The sequence below is a fragment of the Ctenocephalides felis genome, unplaced genomic scaffold, assembly GCF_003426905.1.
Source record: "Ctenocephalides felis isolate EL2017-DRISC unplaced genomic scaffold, ASM342690v1 CF-g0.4_SCAFFOLD_03572, whole genome shotgun sequence".
Classification (NCBI taxonomy): domain Eukaryota; kingdom Metazoa; phylum Arthropoda; class Insecta; order Siphonaptera; family Pulicidae; genus Ctenocephalides; species Ctenocephalides felis.
The window spans coordinates 28,635,743-28,660,544 of NW_020539726.1; the positions used below are offsets into that span (position 1 = coordinate 28,635,743).

The 24,802-nt window shown below is 28.1% G+C and overlaps 1 protein-coding gene across 1 annotated transcript in view; it reads right to left on the minus strand.

Annotated features, from left to right (window-relative positions):
* The window catches only part of LOC113388336 (homeobox protein 5-like), a 231,617-nt gene that overhangs the window by 58,033 nt on the left and 148,782 nt on the right, over window positions 1-24,802 (minus strand). The window lies entirely within an intron of this gene.

The following is a 24,802-nucleotide window of genomic DNA, read 5'->3' on the forward strand; positions in this document are numbered from 1 at the left end:
AAGTTCATACAATGACTAACTTCAGTCCAATGAGGTGTTGTGCTCGAACTTTTATTAAGCGGTATTTAGATGGCAACCCAATGATTACTTTTACTATATTTGATAGTTTTTGACAATTAATATTAATCTAATGTTGGTAATATATTTTTATTTTGATGTAGTAATGCTCAAGAAGAGCCCTTTTCAAAAAAAAAAATAGAAACAAACTACACCGTTTGTTTGGCATTTATTCGAGAATAGATCTTTCGTTTATTTTTTTATTTATTTTGGATTTATTATTTTATTTTACGCGCTATTTTATTAAATATTATTATATTAATTATGTATCTAAAAAAATTATCTCAGACAGATTTCAATATAATTTTTTAGAAGCAAGGAACGTCAATTGCTATAGATGGTAGGACTAACAATAAGGAAATTTGGCGCTTTAATTGTACCGAAAGTACAAAATATCTATTTCAATAAAATTTCAGTAGGTAATTGTTAAATGGAATGCAAGTAAATTGAGATGGAATAAACGCCAAAAATGTTATTTTAGTTTAATGGCACTAAATATTATAGAACTTTTTTCTCAAGAGGTACGACTTAAGCAACCTTACCTTATATCCAAAAATTTCATAGAACATAATTTTTTCGTAAAAAATTGGCAATTCTAGTAGACAACTTTTTTTTGTAAAACAAGTAGATTAAAATAAATAATTAGAACAAAAATGCATTCAATATGTTAAAATAAAAATGATTTTATTTTATTTTCTCACAGTTGAATTTACGTTTTAAAACCTGATTGACATTCGCACGTATATAAAAGTTATAAAAAGAAACATGATCGTAAATATGATTATTATCGCAAAAAATTGAATCGATGGCACATATAATTTTACACAATTGAGACATAGAATTAAACGAAGTCCACAGGTATGACAGTTTAATAAATGACAGTTTAATAAATATAGAGATTTTATTATTACTGGGTTCATGGGTGATCGCGAAATCAAACGACCCCGACTTTGCAAAAAGATGAAATCTTCAATACATATTCACACACCATGGTAAATGAAATATGTTTAAGAATTTTGAAGTATTTATTAGATACTTCTGGATTAAATAGAACCTACTACAACATTTTTGTGAAGTACTAAAATAACTCCAAAAATTCTGCAAATTGAGACTTAATTGTTCGATCAATTTATGAATATTTACTGAAATTCTTGTATTATAGGAGTTAAATTAATATATGAGATTGGTGCAAAATTAAATATTTGTTTATATAATAAATCTGAGTTATAGTAAATAATAATACTTACTGCTCATTAGTCAGTTATGAAGCTTATTCTTGTAAGAATAAAATTTTATACTTAGATCCATACCTGAAAAAAATAAAAATATGTTAGTTAATTGATTTAAAAGAATTATACAATGATATTAATTGATGTAAAAAATCAAATAACTAGTGGTATATGGTATAGTGTCTTAAGAAAAATTGCTAGAACTTCCGGTACCATCATGAAATATTCGAAATTAAAAAAAATGAAAAAAAAAGCTTTCCCCAAAAGTAAGCGTATCATCAACACAAGCAGAAATTTTTTTGAATCATCCGAATCGGATGCTTATTTCTCTCAAAAACTGCCAGTTTTTGCACGTATACCTCCGCATCTCCAAAACGGCTTGACCTGCATTTGCCAAAAACTAATCACAGCTTTTCCCCATCATTACAAATTGAATGTTTTTCAAATCATTCAAATCGGATGCTCCGTTCTCTCAAAAACTCGATTTCTATTTTCTGCACTCCTTGCTTTGTATCTCCAAGGCTGGACCTGCCTACGTCAAAAACTAATCAGCACATCTCCCTATCAATATGAATCGATTGTTTTTTGAATCATTCAAATCGGTTGTTCCAAAAAATTGTATCCACACATACACGCACACATACATCACATTTTTTTAAGTTTGCCAAAATGTTCAGAAACCTCTGAAACGTAAAGATATGCAAAAATTTTCGATTTTTGGACGATTATAATAACTGGCCATACGAGAAGTTAATAATAATTATTTTTATTAATTTTATATATTGTTCAAATTTACTGTTAAATAGTAAGTTAATATTATGAATAGTTTTAGATAAATAATATTATTCAGTATTGAAAATTTTTGATGAATCATGGTTTTGTTAATCTTGAACATTTTGACCAATTTGAACTTACTCAGAAAATTTGATTCTTCTTTAAATTATGGCTAATATCAATGGTTAAAATTTTTTAAAAACAATTCTTTGACAGAGTGTCGGTATAAATTAAAAACTAGCTGTAAGTGGAATTCTGTCTTGAGGCATTTATGGCATCGTGCCTTAAGGCAAATTGCTGGAACTTACCGTACCGAAATGTTCGAGGAATACTGAATGTTTTCAAATAGATTATTATAAATATTGTAACATTGTCTAATATTTATGAGAATTATATAAACTGAATTGCAGAGTTGAAAATATTTGTAAAGTATATTAGAACTATAGCCAGAATTAAAAATAAAATCTGAAATATTTTTGATAAAACTAAAAAAAAAAAAAAAAAAAAAAAAAAAAAAAAATTGAAACAAATTTTTTTTTCCAAAATCAATTATTTTGTTAAGACAAGCAGAAAGTTCTTTGAATCATTTAAATCGGACGCTTAGTTCTCTCAAAAACTGCCATTTTTTACATATTTAGCTCCATATCTTCGAAATGGCTGGGCCTGCTTTTGCCAAAAACTAATAAGCACTTCTCCCAATCATTACTAATTGAATGCTTTTTAGATCATTCAAATCAGATACTCCGTTCTCTCAAAAATTCGATTTCTATTTTCTGCACTCTTTGCTCCGTATCTCCGAAACGGCTGGACCTGCCTTTGCCAAAAACTAATCAGCTCTTTTCCCTATCAATAGGAATCGAATGTTTTTTGAACCATTCAAATCGGTTGATCCGTGCGCCCTAAAACGTGACTGGAAATTTGTATCCATACATACATACACACACACACACACACACACACACACACACACACACACACACATCCATTTTTTCTGAGGTATGCCAAAACGTTCAAAAACCTTCAAAACGTCGAGAAATGTTAAAATTTTCAATTCCGATTTTCGGCCCATTACAATAACTTACCCTACGGGAAGTTAAAAAAATACAAATAGTGAATTTGTCGAAAAATGTGCCCACATAATTATTGCATATAGCATTTTTTTTATCAAATTGTAAGACATGTGGGAAGAATCAAAAGACAACACAGCACAAATTAAAAATATATTCTATTTCCATTATCCAAGTTGCAAAATTATCTAAGTATATTCATCAAAAGCCCTTTATGAGAACATTTGCCAGAAATACCAATTTCCCACGTTTAAATGTAGACTATTATTATTAAGCGTTTCAAATTGATAAAAATTCATCTCAATCCAACAAAACATTCAAATAATTAATAATTTAAATCTCATTATAAAAATAGCGCATCATCCATTTTTAATTTCATTTCGAAATATTTTTTTCAGACTATACAAAAGGTATCTTAGGTAGTACCTATCTATTTCTTTTACTGTTCTTATTGTTATAAGATAATTGGAATCATTCGAATATTTTTTTTATGGAACTATCATGGAAGCGCAGGTCAAGAGTTCAATTATAAAAGTTAATGACTTTCTTTAAATGGTTGTGTAAAGATAGTTCTTAGAAAGCATTTGGAGAATTACTAAAAATAATATAGAGACACAAGTGTTTGAATATAGAAAATCTAAATATCAAATCACATTTTTTCACACGTCTGGTGATTGTTGTAATAAATACTTGCGAGCAGCCACTTCAAATCTTCAAGTACCAAGTGCCAAATATTTTACCAAATTTATTTCCCAGTTGGGCGTATGTTGTCCTTTGACATTATGAAGGCGCTGTTGGCATTCTCATTATATTTTTTAAAAATCATCGTAATTATTTTAATTTATGTGCATTTGGGTTCCTTTTAATTGCGATGTTTGCGCACAAAATTCCAGGTTCGAGATCTGATGTCCAGGTATCAATCTCCCGTTATTGAGGTAAAAACGGACATCATAACTTCAATTAAAGGAAAATCGGGTAAAAATTGATAACCATAAAAAAAAATCCAGGTGTAAGTTATCCCTAGTTACGGGTTGGATTCCAATCTCGATGAGAAGATGATACAGAAATAAATAGATTTTTACTTATTCCAGATATCTTCTATTATAGATGCAAGTAATCTCTAGTTCCGGATCCAATTCCATACTCGGTCAGCTCGGTATCAAGCAGTATGATATAGGTATAAATAGATTTTTATTTATTCTAAAGAAATATCTGAACAATAAGGGGTAAGTAAACCCAAGTCCAGGGTTCGATCTCCTCCTCGGTCAGCTCGGTGTCAAACAGTACGATACAGAAAAAACTGATTTTTATTTATTCGAGATATCAAGTAAATTTTATTTATTTATTTATTTTATTTATTTATTTCTTTATTACCAAGTAAATTTGCAAAAAAATTGTAAAAAAATTCAAAAATGCTGCTAATGTATAATCTACGTATGCATATATATCAAAACATTAGCTAAATATTGCAGATTGTTATTTAAAAAAATAGTGTAGTGACAATCTAATATTTAAGTATTTGTAAATTCTGTAAAAAATAAAATAATTTATAATAGAAATATCAAACTTTATTTGAAATAGGTTAGAAAAATCCAATTATGCATCAAATTTTGCCATTAAAAATATATTTAACATGTAGAGTAAAGAAAAAGAAATGTTTAATGTAATGACATTAATAAATGTTTGTCTTTATTTTATTTGTCTATTCTATATATTCTATTATGATAATGGATTATCCTGAAATTTTATTAACATTTTTTTTAAATAATTACAACTTTGAGAACATCTATTTGAAATTTTGAATATGTAGATAATTGTAAAATGCTTAAACTTCAATGCTATTTTAAAGAATTCTATTAGTTAATACTATGTAAGAAATTTTAATATAAATTATATTTTTGACAAAGATCTATAATTCAGTAGAATAGAATAAACTCTTTGTTAATAAGAAATTTTTGTGATCATTGTGTTAGATAGAAAAAGTGGTACATCTGGTCGATTTTTCCGCATTATTATTAGAATATTTCCTCAGTCGCCAAAATAAACCTTGGGTAATATTTAATTTAATGCATATTAATCATATACGAATTTTTGTTGTCATTAAAAAACAGATTATAATTTAATCTTAGAAGATAAAAAAAAGCTTATATTAAATACAGTATTTCAATATTCTTTTAAAGATTCATATGAGTTAAGCTATATTGTAAATTCCAATCTATAGTAAATCTATAAACAGAAATCGAATAAAGACAATAATAATAAATTTTAAATAATAAAATTATCAAGTATTTTACTACTTTACAATCCTCATTAAATGCGTCAAATTTTGAAGAAACTTGCCAACACATTTCAGTACTTTTTTTTTCAAAAGAGAGCCTTTCAAAATCAAAAATTTCAAACAGAAGGTCTTATTTCTCAAAAACTTGTAATTGTGTTATTATTTTTTACTGTGGTCCTAAAAATGTTAATCACGGTTATGGTTCCAAAGTTTAAATAAACAAAATGAATAAAAATTAACCACAATAACAGAAAATTATCATAATTTCACCAAAGCTCTAGGTCGCATTTACAAGCTCATAATTTCCAAATAATTTGAGATAACTTTTTTTTTGATTTTATAAGGACAATTTTATAAGGATTTTATAAGGTCAATACAATCATCTTGTTTTGTCTTGACGTTGAGTTCTGGGACACCCTGTATAAAATTTTATTTTAACTCATAAAATTCTATTATAACTCTAGAGAATATTATTATTTACAAAGTACATAATATTTTAGTTCTCTATTTGTACTACTGTTACCAATTATCCGACTCTCCCCTAAGGCGGGCGTCACAATTTCAATTAAGCATGTATATAATCCTTATTTTATTACACCCATAATTATATAAATAACTGCTATATCATTCATTCATATAAAGATTATTCCGGGACTCAGGATTTTTAATTGGCGGAGATTGCAGATAATAAGCTTTTGCATGAAATCGAAACCTCAAAAAATTAAACGATAATAAACGCTCCGGTAATTCTCATACATAATGATCATATATTTATTACTGTTTGTAATTGGAACGTACATTTTGATATTTTGTTTACGATGTATTCATATATTTTACAGTTTTGTTAATTTTTTCTACTTATTTGGGCTTGAATTACTTGAGAAAAATGATAATAAAGCTCTCTTTTAGTAATTATTGTACAAGGAGAAATAATTTATGTATGAATATATTTTTGAGCGCATAAATAATGTTATTTACAATATTAAAATATTGATTGATATTAATAATATGAAATTAATTCTAATTATTTTTATATCAGGTATTCTTCTGCACCACCTTTACTGATAGCAAAAGTTAATAGATTTTGCTATAAATATTTCCCAGCAAAATTAAATTGCAAAAATATGCAAGGTAATCAAAAACCGAATTAGGTGCCTTTGCTTTAGTATTTATTCTCATATAAAATTTTATCAGTTATTTACATAAATTCTTACAAAAATTTTGAAAAATCACAATTCAATGATAAATACATTTATAATTTTTAAAATTATATTTCCTTAGACCAGATTTAAAAAATCAAGTTTTAGTGAGAAAAATGAATTTTTTTCTGTATATAAATTAATATTATTATTTGGACTTTATTAAAATTATGCACATATAGTTTGTAACAAAAAAGCATTTCAAACTCAATTTTGTACTATTTTTTTTAATAGCTATAACAAATATAGCTGTAAAAATACGTAGTTAAACCTCATTATAAAGCACAAATAAGATTACAATACAATCGGGTGTCATAGTAGAGGCGCTGGAGGTATTGAAAAAAATTAATAAAAAAAAATTAGAAAAGTAAATATAAAGTTTAAAGATCCGCGGATAAGGTCGATGACCATTGTCTCATTATCAAGTATATTATAAAATCTTTACTACTAATTTAAAGTAGAGGGCAAAAAATTTCACAATGTTTTTTAATGTAACCTCTGAAATATCTTACACGTGGTTGTGGTAAAAATGACCAACTTCATCCTTACACTGTCAAAAGTGTAAACAAGAATAAAATATTGAATAAAATAGAAAAAAAATAATAAAATAATAAAATAAATAAACAAAGCTGTTCCTTTCTGTCCCCAGAAGACAAAACTTTGAAATATAATTTGAAAATAATTTTAAATTTATATTTTATTAAATATAGTTAGATAGTTCTTCATTTGATATGTGTTATTAGTTGTAATGTAGTTGGTTTAGTTTTTGCAGCAGAATAGCTAAAAGTCAAAGTGGGTTTTCGTGCCCGGCCCTCTCCTACCAAAAAAAACTTTAAAATAAATACTAATAAAAATTTTAATATGTATCAGAAAAACTTTTTTGTCATTGTACAAGATAACTATTGAGTCAAAAATAAATTCTTAATTTAAGAATTTAAATTAGTGTTTATTGGTAAAATGGTAACACTAATATATACATTTAATGTTGTTAATAATGTGAAATATTTATTTATTCTGATTATTTTTTTTCTAATATTTTCACACAATAAATTAAGATATAAATGCGAAAAAAAGATATATATTCAGCATTTTAGAAAAAACATTTTATCAATCTCTATAAAAATAGAGAGTTTTAGGCTAAACAACGTCCAAAGAAATATGGTTTTCACAATTTCACGTATCATGTAATCCTGTTTGAAGAACTTCATGTAATAAAATTTAGAGCTGTAGTCCGCCTTGCTTATGAAAAACATTTTCGATTTTAATAACATAAAAGATATATAGTAACCACGAATAATACATCATACTTACGTTTCTTAAACGGTACATATGTTTCATTTGTTTTATTATAATTATTTGCGAGGGATGGAGTAAAATATTCTTCTGATTCAGGATTTTTTTTTATTAAATCAAGATTTGTACTACAATGTAAAATCTAATGACAATCCGAACAACGTGTTTCTCGGTGACGTACACGTACACGTGACACGACGACCAATCACAATCGACTCGTGTAGAAATGTATCACATCGAGAGCCAATGGCAAATCATGTAATAGGCTTGTACTTATGTTACGTGGTTATAAAATGTATTAATACTTTCCATCGATAACTCAGGTTGGGTTATAATTTAACCCTTGTAGCTGTGGACTGTATTACTCATTTGTTTGTATATTAAGTATTTGTTGTAGTTCTTATTACAACCACTGATTTTTCACTAAGCTATAATTGAAGAAGATTTATTTATTGATTATTTATTATACATGTTGATTTATTTTTTGGTTATTTATTATACATGTTGTTTCGCGGACTTTACTTTTAGAAGTGAACAACTAGTTCAAATAAAACACTCCGCACACACAGGGGTAGCAACCATTCCGTGTAAAGCTTAATGCCCTGAATGTTGTCACCTTCATGACCAATATAATAAAACGAAAATGCGTCCGAACAAGGCTTCCGTTGCATTTTTACTTTTACAAAAGAAATTTTACCTAAAAAAAACTAGGACAGGACTTACAATAACGTCAAAATCATAATGAAGATGTTTGTACTGATATTTCAGCATCCAAAACCTAATTTCACACTAAAGCCAAAAGGCATTTTTTGGTCTTGGTCAACAAACATTTCTAATACATTTCCAAATTTTCAATATATTATTTTCGACCAGTTAGCTCTGTATCTATTAAAATGACTTTCGAAATAGCAGCGACTTTATTTAGCGGGGTTAGAGATCGTCCCAGACGTATACATTGACTCGGGCAAAGAGCACTCGGGGTAAGAATCAAAAGGTCGCGTCGTGATTACATTTTCTATACAAAGGCAAACTAATATAAAATGCCGGTTATATATTACAATATTATGTGGAATGTGCGACAAAATGTTTGCTGTTTGCTGTTCGACACGCTGCTAAACTATTCAACTATTCGGTCACATTCAAACCAAATGCCAAATGTTCCTATAACTAAATATGGTGGTGATAAAACGAAAGCGCAAAATGTAGGAAGACAGGCTTGGAGTAATAATAGATTTTGGATTACAAATACAATTCATATGTTTTGTGTTATATTCAATTTCTGTAAAATTTATGGCGAGGTCAGGTTTGGTGTCTTTTGATTTCAGCCTATGACGAGTATATTCGTCAATCACTAAGATATTGGATGAAAATTGTGGGTTTATTTTACAAAATTTAAAAATATTATTACATTTCACTTCTTTGTCAACATAAGCATATATAGATGTACGTAATGAACTAAAAATGGATTAAATTCAATAAAATATTATACATGTAAATGTAAGAAAGTAAGAATAGTTTTTGATGGAAAGTAAAAACTATGTTCAAAATAAAATATAGCAACTGTTATATTAAAAACTAAATGTTAATTCTAATTTATCAGGTATATTACTTCCACATTTCGAGAAATTTATACAAATTGCCTTAAGGTAAAATTCCATTTACAACTACTTATTTCATTCAGTGTCAAAATATTCTAAACAATTAGACATTTCAAAATATTTTTTTTCCCAAAATTTTAATTTTATTAGCAAATGGTCACTGTTTTACACGCATTACGAATATATTCATCAAGACACAAAGTTCTGCAACTTCACCATAACGAGTATAATTGTCATTCACATTTAACTGCAATAAAACATAATTTTAATAGTACTTTCAGATTTTAGAAAATAATTTTTTAAACTTGAAATTTTACAATTTTTTTTCCAAAATTCCAATTTTATTAGCAAATGGTCACTGTTTTATACGCATGACGAATATATTCATCAAGAGACAAAGTTCTGTAACTTCACCATGATGAGTATATTCGTCAATCACATTTAACTAAAATAAGAGGGCAAAAAAGCAGAATTTTAATTGTACTTTCATCTATTAAAAATATTTTTTTAATCTTGAATTTTACAAAAAGTTGTGTCTAGTTTCAGAATGATATTACATTTATTAATTCAGGACTCAAATTTACCAGTTCCAAAAAAATGTAATATAAATACAATTGTTACTAAATGTAATAAATATTGTAAAACCAAAAAATACCGGTAACTACGTCTTACTTACTTTTACATATTTTTTACATAAAATATTCAAATTTAAATAAAATTGTAGAGATTACGAAAATAAACTAGACTGCTTATCAAATATAAAAAAAGAAAAAATATAAAGACAAAATCATACATTTGCTATATGAAATCAAATATCGATATACTTAGTTAACTAATCAATTTAATTGGTAACGTTTTAGTAAATATAGTGTTTTGAATAATTTAGCACTATTTTTTGTAATTCTTAAAATTTCAAACAAAATTGTGATTGCAATTCAAATAAAAATCTTGTATGATTGTTGTATTAAATGAAATAAGGTTATATTTAATTAATCAATTTATTTGGAAGCGTTTTAGTAAGTCTCGTAATTTAAAATAACTTGGCATCATTTTTTCTAATTCTCAACATTTCTAAGAAAATTGTGATTGCAATTCAAATGAAAAAATTTGAATTAATTTTCAAAATATCAAAAAAAGAAAAATTTGAATTAATGTTCAAAATATCAAAAAAAGAAAATTTTGTTTGATGTTCAAAAAAAATTTCGTACAATTGTTGAATTAAATAAAATAGAGTTATACAACCAATAAAAAAATAGTTCTAATTTTAGTAAATCGAATAATTTGAGTAGATAAGCATCATATTTTTTCTAATTCATAATATTTCAAAGAAAGCTTGCAATGAAGAAATACAATAAAATAATGATACCCTGTGAATCAAGTAATTTGAATAGTTTGGCACAGTTTTTAATTCTTGACATCACAAAGAAAATTTTGATTTAAGTTCAAATAAAAATGTCGTACAATTGTAGAAATTTATAAATTATTGATATAGTTAATTGCTACCGTTTTGATAAATCCAGTAATGAAATCCAGAATGTCTAGCGCCATATATTTCCAATTGTCAAAATTTTCTAAGAAAATTGGAATAAGAGGCATAAAATTTGCAATATAAATATGAAAAATATTTAGAAATGAAAATATTCTAATTAATTTATCAAATTGCTATAAAACTAGCTGTAAGTGGAATTCTGTCTTGAGGCATTTATGGCATCGTGCCTTAAGGCAAATTGCTGGAACTTCCCGTACCGAAATGTTCGAGGAATACTGAATGTTTTCAAATAGATTATTATAAATATTGTAACATTGTCTAATATTTATGAGAATTATATAAACTGAATTGCAGAGTTGAAAATATTTGTAAAGTATATTAGAACTATAGCCAGAATTAAAAAAAAATCTGAAATATTTTTGATAAAACTAAAAAAAAAAAAAAAAAAAAAAAAAAAAAAAAAAAAATTGAACAAAATTTTTTTTCCAAAATCAATTATTTGTTAAGACAAGCAGAAAGTTCTTTGAATCATTTAAATCGGACGCTAGTTCTCTCAAAAACTGCCATTTTTTACATATTTAGCTCCATATCTTCGAAATGGCTGGGCCTGCCTTTGCCAAAAACTAATAAGCACTTCTCCCAATCATTACTAATTGAATGCTTTTAGATCATTCAAATCAGATACTCCGTTCTCTCAAAAATTCGATTTCTATTTTCTGCACTCTTTGCTCCGTATCTCCGAAACGGCTGGACCTGCCTTTGCCAAAAACTAATCAGCTTTTCCCTATCAATAGGAATCGAATTTTTTTGAACCATTCAAATCGGTTGATCCGTGCGCCCTAAAACGTGACTGGAAATTTTGTATCCATACATACATACACACACACACACACACACACACACACACACACACACACACACATCCATTTTTTCTGAGGTATGCCAAAACGTTCAAAAACCTTCAAAACGTCGAGAAATGTTAAAATTTTCAATTCCGATTTTCGGCCCATTACAATAACTTACCCTACGGGAAGTTAATAATATCAATTCCTATGTACCTAATTCAATACAAATCATTCTTAATCAAACCTGACCTTTCAAATAAATCAATTTACTCGACATGCGTAACAAAAACACTTCAATATATTTTAAATTCAAACATTCAAAAATAAATATTAAACTAACGACTCCATTAAAAACCAGTTCTATTTTTTGCGGCTTGGTAATTTTTTTATTGTTCATTATATTTAAACAAATAATGCACTATCACCTTTTGGAAATATCCATGGTAAAAAATTGCGAGGTGGAACCACTTACGTAAGTGTCTGATCTGTCGATTTAATTGTAAGCCATTAAAAAAAAATAATATAATGGTATCATGGAATCATTGATAGATTTAAACAGAATAGAATAAAATATATTACAAATTTTCATGAAATACAAATAGACGAAAAATAGGTTGGAAGAGTTGTACTTTATTAATTTTCCAAATGCAACTTGCAGGTTCTCTATAATCATATTTTATAAGGTTTGTAAAATTAAGGTATAAGTGAGTTTATTTGTAGATTATTATCTACTAATGAAACGAAAGGAAATTAAAATTTCATTTATCCATTACCCAACAGTAGCCACAACAGGAATGATTATCAAATGCCAATTGTTTGCGAATATTATAATAATTCATGTAATTTTAATGTCAGCATTCTGTCTTTTATTATAATTATCAACAATAATTTGACAGCTTTACGAGAGGAATTAAAAAGTCATTTGACCTTTGTACATCGGTATTTAGTGGTATTTTTTCCATCTTTTGCGCGGAGTTCGACTCTCTCATTATCCGAATGTGACCCGCCGAAGGTCGATGGAGAAAAAATACATTAGTATTTGGACAGTGGCGTCCGAAATGAGATACATCATGAAAAATATAAACGACATATGAAGTATAAACTTGTAATAAACTTAGGGGGAGTCCATTTATCATGTGATCGATTTTTTAAAGATTTTTGGACCCCCGTCCCCCTTGGTGATGTTCAAATTTACCTCTTCTGCACCACTTGTATTTTTAGTTACAAGAGAGAAATGTAAAATTTTTGAATTTTTTTTGAAAATCTTTGGATTTTTTTTTAATTCAGTTAAAAAATAATTACACGTGATATTTTACTATACCCCTCCCACCACTGCGTTATATTTCGTGATTTTTTGTCAAAATCCCCCTCCCCCTGAAACCCACACGTGATTAATATAATAGACGCCTCCTTAAGGCAATTTCCCGGACCAAAAAAAGTAAAAACAGATCAATTGTTTTAAATATTCTTAAATCAATAGTATAAATATACTCTAAATTCCATCATTCGTATTTTATAAATCTAATATATAAGTGCTTACATTTGGGCAACGACTTTTATTTATGTTTTTAAAAAAATGATACATATATAAAAAAAAAATTACTTGAGTGCCTCCGAGGATCTTATATCATATTTCTTATCTTCATTATATGAAGAATTTAAAACTAATTTGCAAAAAAATATTTATTTCAACTATATAAGTGAGCTTTAAAAATGTAAAAAATTGAAATTTTTACAAAACCTTGTATACTTTTTAAAATTTTAATGAAATCCGATATTTATTTTTAATTTTTTTTAATTTAAAAAAATTATTTGTATACTTTTGAAAATTTTAATAAAATCTGATATTTATTTTCAATATTTTAAAATTTTAAAAAACTTGATTTTTTTTATTATTCTGAAATAATCTTGAAAACTTGAATAAAACCATTGTTTTTTTTTCGAAATTTTTTTAACCATTTTAAACATTTTAAAACATCTCGACCTACCTTCCATAAAAATTAATAATTTTTCCAACGTGTTTTTTTAGTTGTATGGAAACTGCTATTCTTTGCTCTTTTGCTCTGTATTTCTAAAACAACTGAACCTGCCTTTGCTAAAAACTTATCAGCGCGTGTCGCAATCAATAGAAATCGAATGTTTTTTGAATCATTCTAATCGGACGTTATTCTCATTAAAATTCGCATTTTATCACATTTTGCACTCTCTCAAAGGTTTTATCTGAATCATTCAAATAGTTTGATCCGTACTCTTGAAATCGTGGCTAAAAAAATGTATCCAAACATGCATACATACAAACACATTCATTCATTAATTTTAAGTTATGTCAGAATGTTCAGAACCTGCAAGTTTTTGCGATTACTATACATAATACATTAATGACCCTATGGATATATTTAATAATTGTGAATATTTATTTAACATATTCAATAAATAAGACAGTTCAATTTTGATAAAAAATATACTATTTTATATACTTTTTTTATTATTTTCTTATAAATTACTATCTGTCTATGTAGAAGACATTGAGTTTGACAAATTTGACAAATAACATAAAATTTTAAAAGAAAAACCCAGAGATTCACCTTTTATTAATGTACTACATTTTATCTTAATTAAATTTTGGTATTATTTTATATACTAAGTCTCAAAATATTCAAACAGTTCATTTTGTCAGTTTATTTTATAGAGTTGATAATTTTATGTGTATATTGTAGTTTATTTATTTTTGTAATTTGTATAGAATTTAGATTAAAAAGTAGTACAAAAATTCAAGGAAAACCAATGGGTTTTTCTTCTAGAAAATACCACTGTTAACTTCCAAATCAATTACTCAGTATCTATCTATAGGCAGATTGTAATTTATATGTAAATAAAAAAAAAAATATTGAAAATATTTAATATTTATAACGCAACCGGGATATGCAGTATTTATAAAGCTTCTATATGACGAATCTATAATTGACGAAATAGTAAATGTATTTCCTAGCACTTTTATCATCTATTTTTTACCAAATCTAAATTACTTTAAGGATTATTATATTCTATAAGTATAAATTAGTAATTGAAACCGCAAAATCTAGTACCACAATTTATTTAATTAAAACTCAGGAAAACCACAGTTTGACCTACGTATATGTATTTTATAACCGATGACTGTTATCTTCCATCTAGACGACAATTACGAGTTTCGGGAACAACACAACTTGCTTCAAAACATCAAATTATCACAATAAAAAGTACAGTCATTATTACAATATCATCACCAAACTGATTTTTGTAAAAGATATGATACTTTTAACCTATTATCAGCGACTCGTTTGATTAAAAAATTGATGAAATGTTTGACCGATTATAAAGATTCACCGACATTAGTATATTTACTTTACGGTAATTGAAATAATTTGATAACATCTTTATAAATAGGCAATGTGAGTAGAATGGATTAATGACTCTGATTTTAATCAGTTTTATATATAAACTAGTGGTGCATGGCATCGTGCCTTAAGGCAAATTGCTGGAACTTTCCGTACCGTTAACTATTCCTTAATATTTATGATGATGACTCGCCTTTAAATAGATGAATTAAATAAATATATTTGGCATTTAGTTCTATATGTATTCTTAATATTTGTCATAAAGGTATGATAGCAAGAGGAGGCGGTTGCCGAGCCTCAAGAGAGACATTGTTCTTGTCGCATCTACATGCTAAGACAGATTGATGGGCGGATGTCGTCGACATGTAACAAAAACGTTTTATATTCTAAAGTAATGTAATGAGTGTCTTTGACATTTATTAAAATGTGTTAGAAAATATTATTTGATCATATATCATACCTTTTATAATGCTTAGTATTTTAATCAAATGGTGAAGCTTATCAACGTTTTGTTTTATCACTGTTATAATTATTAAATTAATCTGCAAGTTTCGTAAAATTGGACTTAGTTACTCTATCTAATTAATCCAAACTAGTTGGTATTGGTATTTTGCTTTGAGACAAGTTACATGAACTTCCCGATATGTGTAAATAATCGACTTAATCAAAAAAAAAAAAATTATGAGTGATTAAAAGTATTCCGAGTGGATTTAATACACATATTCGAAAACAAACGAACACGGTAACTCGGAGTATTTTCTAAAAGCAAATTTTCACAAATCAATAATTTTTATAATTGAACCAGTTTCCGTAATGATTTAGTATGTTCATTAATACCAAGTACTCTATCGTTATACCAAGTAAATCGTTATAGCAAACGCCAAAAAACTACTCTTTTTCTCAAATTTTGATGAATTTTTAAAATTAAACTACTTGTCGTAAGGTCTTAATATTTCAGCAAGCTCTATAAGACCATGATATATATCGCCAAAAAGTTCCATCAAAATCGGCTTAATTTTTTTTTTTTCAACAGTTAATTACAAGAAAACGGCTCGGTAGATTTTCATCTAAAACTAATCAGTATCATTCCAACTAATATCTTTCGAACAGTTTTTGATTTTATAAAAACGATTCGGTAATATAGCTTAAATGTGAACGAAAAGTTTAACACTTTTTTCAAATTACAAAGAAATCGTCGCACAAAACTAACAAAGGATAGTCCTCATTGAGATACATCAAATGGCTTTTAAATTTCTGAAATAGATTCAGGCGCTTTTGAGAAAACGTCGATGAAAGGTCTAATTTTGACAAATGCCAAAAAAACGATACCAATTTTTGCAAACTTTGACGAATTTTCAAAGTTAAACCAATTGTCGTAGGGCCGTAATATTTTAGTAAGATCTGGAAGACTATAGTATCTACCGTCAAAAAAATAATAATAAAAATCGTCGAAAATTTTTTTTTTAACACTTTATTACAAGAAAACGGCCCGGCCGATCTTTACCGGTTTTTGAATTTTCATAATCGGTTCAGAATTGCGGGATAAAACGTGCACAAAAATTTTTTCACTTTTCTGCTATTTATAAAGAAATGGCTCGGCAGATCGTCGCACAAAACTGACAAACGATAGTCCTCGTCGAGATACATTGAATGGCTTTTAAATTTTTGAAATCGGTCCAGCCGATTTACGGCAAAAATTCTGTTCACACACACACACACATTCTTTTTTCCAAATTTGGTCTTATTCGATTCAGAATAGCTTGAAACGTCGAGAAAATATAAAATTAGCGAATCGGATTTTTTTATGAAAACAAACTTCTCCTTCGGGAAGTTAATAATGCATGATTTTAAAATTTATATACAAACTAGTATATAAAAAACATCTTTGATAGATAACAATAAGATCAAATTAAAAATAGACATTTCAAGAAAGTTTTAAGAAAGAATGTGTAAATTGTAATTAATTTGCCTAATTAATTCACTAATATTTCATAATTATTCTCTATCTACTTCTAGCAAAAGTCCGACTCTGTCCTCCTAAGCCGCCGCCCACGCGTCCGACCCGGCGCGACCCGCGCTGTCCGGAATTCTCCGTATATCACCTCGCACACCTTAACGAGATCTAAGTGTCAACACTTCCAGGGTTATTCCGAGACACCAACGTCGTTTTCAGCATCGAATGCAAAATAGACCAGATTGCAAGTCACATTAAATGTCGCAATGATACGAACTCAAATATATGGACTTAACTATGATAATATAATCATGTCATCATGGTGTCATGATGAACTAGCAGAAACTAGTTTTGAGGGTGATCTTAAATTTTAACAGCTCGATATCAAGCAGTATGATATCAAATTTCAATTTAAAGTTATAGATCTCAAATATAATTTCAAGAGCAAATAGCCCTTCGTGGGCATTGCTGTAACATATAAGCAAACACCAACTAAAAATACTGAAAAATAATGCGCGTTCATTAGTAATATGATAACACTCGTGATGTACACATTTATTAGTGTCAACCATTATACACATTTATATAATGATAAATTATAAATTATATATTTATAATAGTATTAAAAATGTATAATATTTAAGGGAAAAACCTAGTGTAAAATTTTCAAATAATCAAATTTTAAATTTTTCCATATTTCGATAGGTTATACCTTTAAAATTAAAATACCAAAATTTTAAATCGATATCTTATCTCGTATATAGTATATAGTATAACGATCATTTTATCTTAAAACGCGTTTTTCTCGAAACAGCATTTTCCGAATTTGTTGCAGCGATTACTCAAAAACAAATAATCCGATCACTATCAATTTTTTTTACATGTTCTATATATAGTTCTCCGTAAAATAAAATATCGATTTTTTGATCGGATCAAAAATCGAATTTTGGCAGTCCAAAAACGACCAAAATTTTGGGTAAAATTCGATTTTATTTTTAAAACGCCATTTTGTCAATTTTTGATTTTTTTATCGTAGGTCATTTTACAGATAATATTACCTAGTTTAATGAGATTTTTTTTTTTAAATTTCATCCACGTAGAAGACCGGAATCACTGCAGCAGTGAAGGGCTTTTTTTCGCGCTGTCGGAGATCAACGATAACTTAAAAAATGTTTAATTTTTTTTCTTCAAAAAATTTTACAATGTATTCTTAAAACATGTGTAATTATATTCTTGAAATTTTGAAATGATTTATAAAGTATTTTTTCTAATATAAATTCCAAAAAATCATCTTTTTTAGGCGGTTACACTAGTTGTGCCCCTTAAAAACAATAATGTAATTAAAGTCATACTTCAAATATGACATGATCGGTTTGTCATTGTAATTAGCATTTAGGACTTGAACCTTCATTAGAGAAATGAAGTAATTGCTGATTAATAAATTCTATAGTATTCGTTCACACAGTGGATTATGTTAAATAACGCCTAAAGAAATATTGTTTTCACAATTTCACTCATCGTGTCATTGCGTTTGAAAAACTCTATGTAATTAAAGTTAACATACATTCATTGACTGCTTGTATTTTTTTTACTTTTTTGCTAGCAATATAACCTCATTCTTTGAACATATCTGTATATATTTATACAGAAACTAAGAATAATATAGAAATTATTTCAATAAACTTACATTTCTTACATGGCACAAATGTGTCATTTGTTTTATTATTTTCATTATAATTATTTACGGGGGACAGAGTAAAATATTCTTCTGATTCATGCATTTTTTTTATTAAATCAAGATTTGTACTACGATGTAACCTTAAAACCAAATGACATTCCAATCCCCTCCTTGATGTACGCCGGTGTGCATACAGCAAAAGATCTCTATTCACTCGACACGACGACTAATCACAATCGACCCGTATAGAAATGATTTCATCGAGAGCAAATGACGAACAGTTTGGGCGTAACTACCGTTGCATTTTTACAGATTTACTCCCTAGTCGTGTAATCGTAAAAAAGTTTTTTTACTTAAAAAAAAGTGACTGATAGCTGGATTGCCTCTTGAGCAAAATACTATGTTAAGACACCGATAGCTATTATTTGATAAATATATTTAATTATTATAAATTTGGTCAATATGTTTATCAGTGCTAATGACTTGAATTAGTAAAATTTTTTTTTGTATTCAACAATATATTTACAACTGTCCTACATAGACATTAAGTAAATCTTTTGGCAATTATATGTAAAAAATAACATCGATATATAAATAGTGAAAAATACACAGTTGCGTTTTTCCTTTATTAGAAGTAATATAATGTGACACGAGTAATTACAATCTAATTAAATCACTAAATATTTTTCTTTTAAGTCTTTGTGTTGTGTTTGTGGATAGCAGTGCGTAGGCCAACTCATTTGGGTGTTCTTCCAGTCTGTAATTAGTAAATAATTTCACAAAAATCGAATTTTCAGTTATCTTTTAATTTGTGTGGGTTGTATCCGGAATAACCTCCGGTGACCGATCCTGCTACGTGCAGATGCCCTAATGTTCTCCGCAAATTCTGAGTCGTGTCTCAGTCTCAGACTGACTAAGAGTTGAGTTGAGTCGAAGTCGAGTGTCTATTATTTATAATATTATATGAATATGTCTGTTGTATGCAAATGCGTCTTAACGTCTTACAGCCGAGTAAAGGTCGCTTTGGTGTCACGGGCGCGGCACCCACCTTCGAGTTCGAACCAAATAGACCAAAGGCTGATGATCGATGTTAAATTTTAATAATTTTCTCAAACTCTATTAATTTTTGCCGAGCAGCCAAAGATTTGTGAAACACATCACAAAATTTCATTGTTCAATTTTGTTAGTTGTTCAAGGTAGAGATCAGAATTAATCGGTTGGGTGGTAAGAGTTCAAAGTAGACAATTCAATTTAAGTTGTAAACAACTTAATAGCATTAAACTGAACAACCAAGGTGTTTTTAATTTTTGAGTGAAAAATCACAAAAACTAAAATCGGCAAACCAGTTTTGGCACTTTCAATCTCTCAAAAAACTCTTTTTTATTGCTTGATAGCTCAAATTGCCTACTATCCAATATAAAAAGTGTTTTATATCTAGACTACGTCAGTAAACCTAAAATAAGTGGTTTCAATAGTTTATCTATATGTACTAAAAAAAGAGTGCGCGTAAGGTTCACATGCGATTGAAGTAAAACTTATTTGCTACTGTATAAGATGGCATTTAAGTAAAAATAAATACATAATATAACAATTTTGAATAATGATTAATTATTAGTAATATGGTAACACTAACATATAATGTACACTTTCATTAGTATAAACCAATATACACATTTATATAATGATAAAATAGAAATGATATATTTATAATAGCATTATAAATGTGTATAATATTTAAAAACAACAATGTAATTAAAGTCAAACTTCAAATATGACATGATCGGTTTGTCATTGTAATTAGCATTTAGAAATGAACCTTCATTAGAGAAATGAAGTAATTGCTGATTTATAACTTAAATAATATTCGTTTACACAGTGGATTATGTTGATCAACGCCTTAACAAATATTGCTTTTGCAACTTCACTCATCATGTAATAAATGTGTTTGAAGAACTTCATCTAAATGAAATTAACATACATTCATTGACTGATGGTATTTTTTTTTCACTTTTTCGCTGGCGATAATATTATAGAGTAATATAATCTCATTCTTTGAACAGCTGTAATATCTGTTTTGCCTAAAAAATATTTTCCATTTCAATAACTTCAAAGATTTATAGAAACTACGAATAATATAAAAATTATTTCAATAAACTTATGTTTCATACACGGCGCAAATGTTGCATCTGTTTTATTATATTCATTATTATTATTTAGGGGGACAGGGTAAAATATTCTTCTGATTCAGGCATTTTTCATTAAATCAAGATTTAAACTACGATGTAACTTTAAAATGCTCATATATCAATGCAGATTTTCTTGTCTATATCGGTCGCATACAACGTTGATGCCGGTACGCAAACAACGACAGATCTCTATAGATAAGATATCATCGAGAGCGAATGACGAATAATTTGCACTCGACTCTTATCTACCGTAACGCACTTCCGTTGCATTTGTACGGATTTACACCCTAGTAGTGCCTAAAGAAGTATTACTCCAAAAAACTGCAATACCAAGGATATTTTTTAAAAGTAAATTAGGTGACCTGCTCTTTTCCTACTACTTGGTTTAGTTGAACTCTTTGTGAGATCATTCAGGTAGGCGATCGACTTGACTTGACTCACACATAAAATTTATGAGTACATACACATATGCATGTCCTTTTATAAGAATACACACTTCAAATGTCGTTCAGAATAATGCATAAATTCATAAGATGAATCATTTGCTCATAATAAAAAAAAGAAATCAGAACACCCTTGAAAGAAATTATAATTCTTTATGTAATATGCTATCTTCATAATTATAGTTCTTTATGTAATGAGCTATATTTCATAATTAATGTAGAATTTTTTTTCATAAAATTCACAATTTCATACATTGCTAAAAGTAATGAAATGAAATAATCAATCAAATCTGTGACATTCGACATATTTGTGAAATAGCTCCTCATTCTTGTAATTATTACTAGAAAATGAATATTATACTTGCAATACGTGTAAATATACAATTCTTTTGTAGTTAATCGCCATCGAACTACTTTTTTTAGTCATTTCTAGTAGAAGCCAAATATCCATCTCCTATATCAATATACCTCAAACAATTCATCATCCAGTCATAAAACGTATCATTTATCTGATTAATAAACTATCACTATAATTCTGTTTGATTTGTTCTCTGTTCATTGAATAAGTTATAAATCCTTTCCGGAAATGATTACATAATATTTTCAACACTCGAATGAATGAAATAATATATGAATACAATTTAAAAGTATTCTGATAATCAATCAAGCGCCATACGATCATATATTCTAATAAATCAGTCGGACGTCGAATTTGAATTTATGAAAGAAATTGTTTTCAATCGGTACGACGCCGATGATTTATTGAATGAAATCTATTGAGGAAATATTTTTTTGAAATAATTCTTTGGGGTTCGAAACGGATAATATTATAATAATTTAATTTGCAAATAATTTACATCTTTCTTTTGTTTGTCTACCTCATCTTTTACACATAATGGAGAAGATTTAAAGTAGTTTTCAATTATTGTGGAGGTATCTTCACAGCGACCATCTTCTCTTGTTAATGAATCGAATAGTATTACGAAGTAAAATTACATACACAGGGAGAATAATATCTTTTCAACCTCACTATAGACTGCAATTCATCCCGATTGTTAAATTCTCTTCGGCAATTTTCATCCAACAACAGACTTGAGTATTATTACAAAAGAAAAGAAGGGAAAAAGATGCACTCTCACATATCTTGTTCATTTTTGGTGTCAAATGATTCAGAATGACTTGAAACGTCGAAAATCGGATTTTGTGGCAATATTAGAAACTTCTCATTTGGGATGTTAAAAATGATTATTATTGATTTGAATTATTAACCAGTTAATTGTGGTGTTCTCATCAAACAGTTCGCACAGTTTTGTGTCGATATCAGATTAAAAATATGGGTTTATTTTGCAAAAATCAAAAATGTTATTACTGCTTTCTACTTTTTTGTTAACACAAGCACATACTCCATATTAAAGTAAATGTAAGAAAGTAGAAATTATTTTTAAAAAAATTCGACAAATACTTCTGATTTATAACTTCCCACACTATTCCATCGAAGGAATATTTACTTCTGCAAACCCTTGACTCCTATACTAAACTTTGTTAAAAGTGAGTCCCAAGTAACCATCATAAGACGTGTAAATAACAACAATAATGTAAAACATCCAAAATCCTCATATTTTGAGAACTATGTTGCATTCAAAAAAATAAACTTAAAATATTCATACACAAAATGAAAAATCCATCGTCCATCGACCATCGACCATTGATCTTCTTATCTAGTGGGTATCTTTTAGTTGCATGATAGGGCTATCGGCGCTTTGAGGCACACTTTGCCGGCCTCCGATTATCGTGTAAGAAGCAAAAGCTCGACCATTGTTATTCGGCCAACAATGACGATATTATTGATCATTTGTATTGAATACCACCGAAGAATCTAATATCAGCCTACGTACCTAGGATCGGAAAATGTTAGGTTGGTAAACTTTCCGCAGGAGAAGAAAATTTTTGTAATGATAAATGAGACTTCTTAAAAGCTCTGATCACTGTTGATGTTGAGCTTAGCTGCATTCGTCCATTTCATAATCAGTTAATAATGATATGTTTACCTCATGAATAAATTTACAAGACATTGATCCTCTGTGAGAAAGTAATATATATTTCTATCAGTGAATGATTCTAAAGCAACGACAAAACACATTCATTAAAGCGTCTCTAATATAATACTCAGGTCCACATAATGGCATTTTAACATCGGTCATAAACTATTCTTTAGAGAGTATAGCACTGCTCTATAGTCAAGAGTAATTCACTGAATTTATGATGATAATCAGAGAGTTTGGGAAACAGATTGATGGGACAATATTTTCAATTTTGAATGTGGCTGTGACATTTATTTAAAAAAACAAGCCTAATCTGCGATAACTATTAACCAGTTAACTGTAATTGACAAATATACTCGTCATGAAGTGAGAAAATTTTATGTATTGAGGAGTATATTTCAGAACAATGACCATTTGCTATTTAAATTGAGATTTTTGAAAAAAAAACAAATATTATATTCTGAAGTGTAAGAATATTTTGAAGCTATGACTGTATAAAATAAGTATGTAGTTGTATATATTTTATGTATATACAATATATATCAGGTATTAATTATATACTTTTCCACTTAATATACCACTAACAATGAGTAAACGTAAAAATATATATTATCTGGATAATTTTATTAACTTCCCGTAAGGTAAGTTATAGTAATGGGCCGAAAATTGAAAATAAATTTTTTTTTGTATATCTTCACGTTTCAGAGGTTTCTGAACATTTTTGCATACCTCAGAAAAAATGGATGTGTGCATGTGTGTGTTTTGTATGTCCGCATTTGTCCACGTTTTCGGGCGCACGGATCAATCGATTTGAATATTTTAAAAAGCATTCCATTTTTATTGAAAAGGAGATGTGCTGATTAGTTTCTGGCAAAGGCAGGTGCAGCCGCTACGGAATTACGGAGAAAAGATTGCAGAAAATAAAAATCGAGTTTTCGATAGAACGCAGCATCCGATTTGAACGATACAAAAATCATTCAATCTGTAATGATTGAGAGTAAAGGGGTTAGTTTTTAGCAAAGGCAGGTCCAGCCATTTCAAAGATTCAAAAAAACTTTCTGCTTATTTTAACAAAATAATTGCTTTTGGAAAATCATTTTATTGATTCAATTTTTTTCTATTTAATATTCTTCGAACATTTCGTTACGCTGCGGGAAGTCATTGCAATTTACCTTAAGGCACGATGCCATACACCACTAGTTTCAAATATATTTTTCTAATGTTAATATTTTTATTAAACGACAGTTACTTTTGAAAAATAATAAATTTTTATCGTTCAATTACTAATTTTAT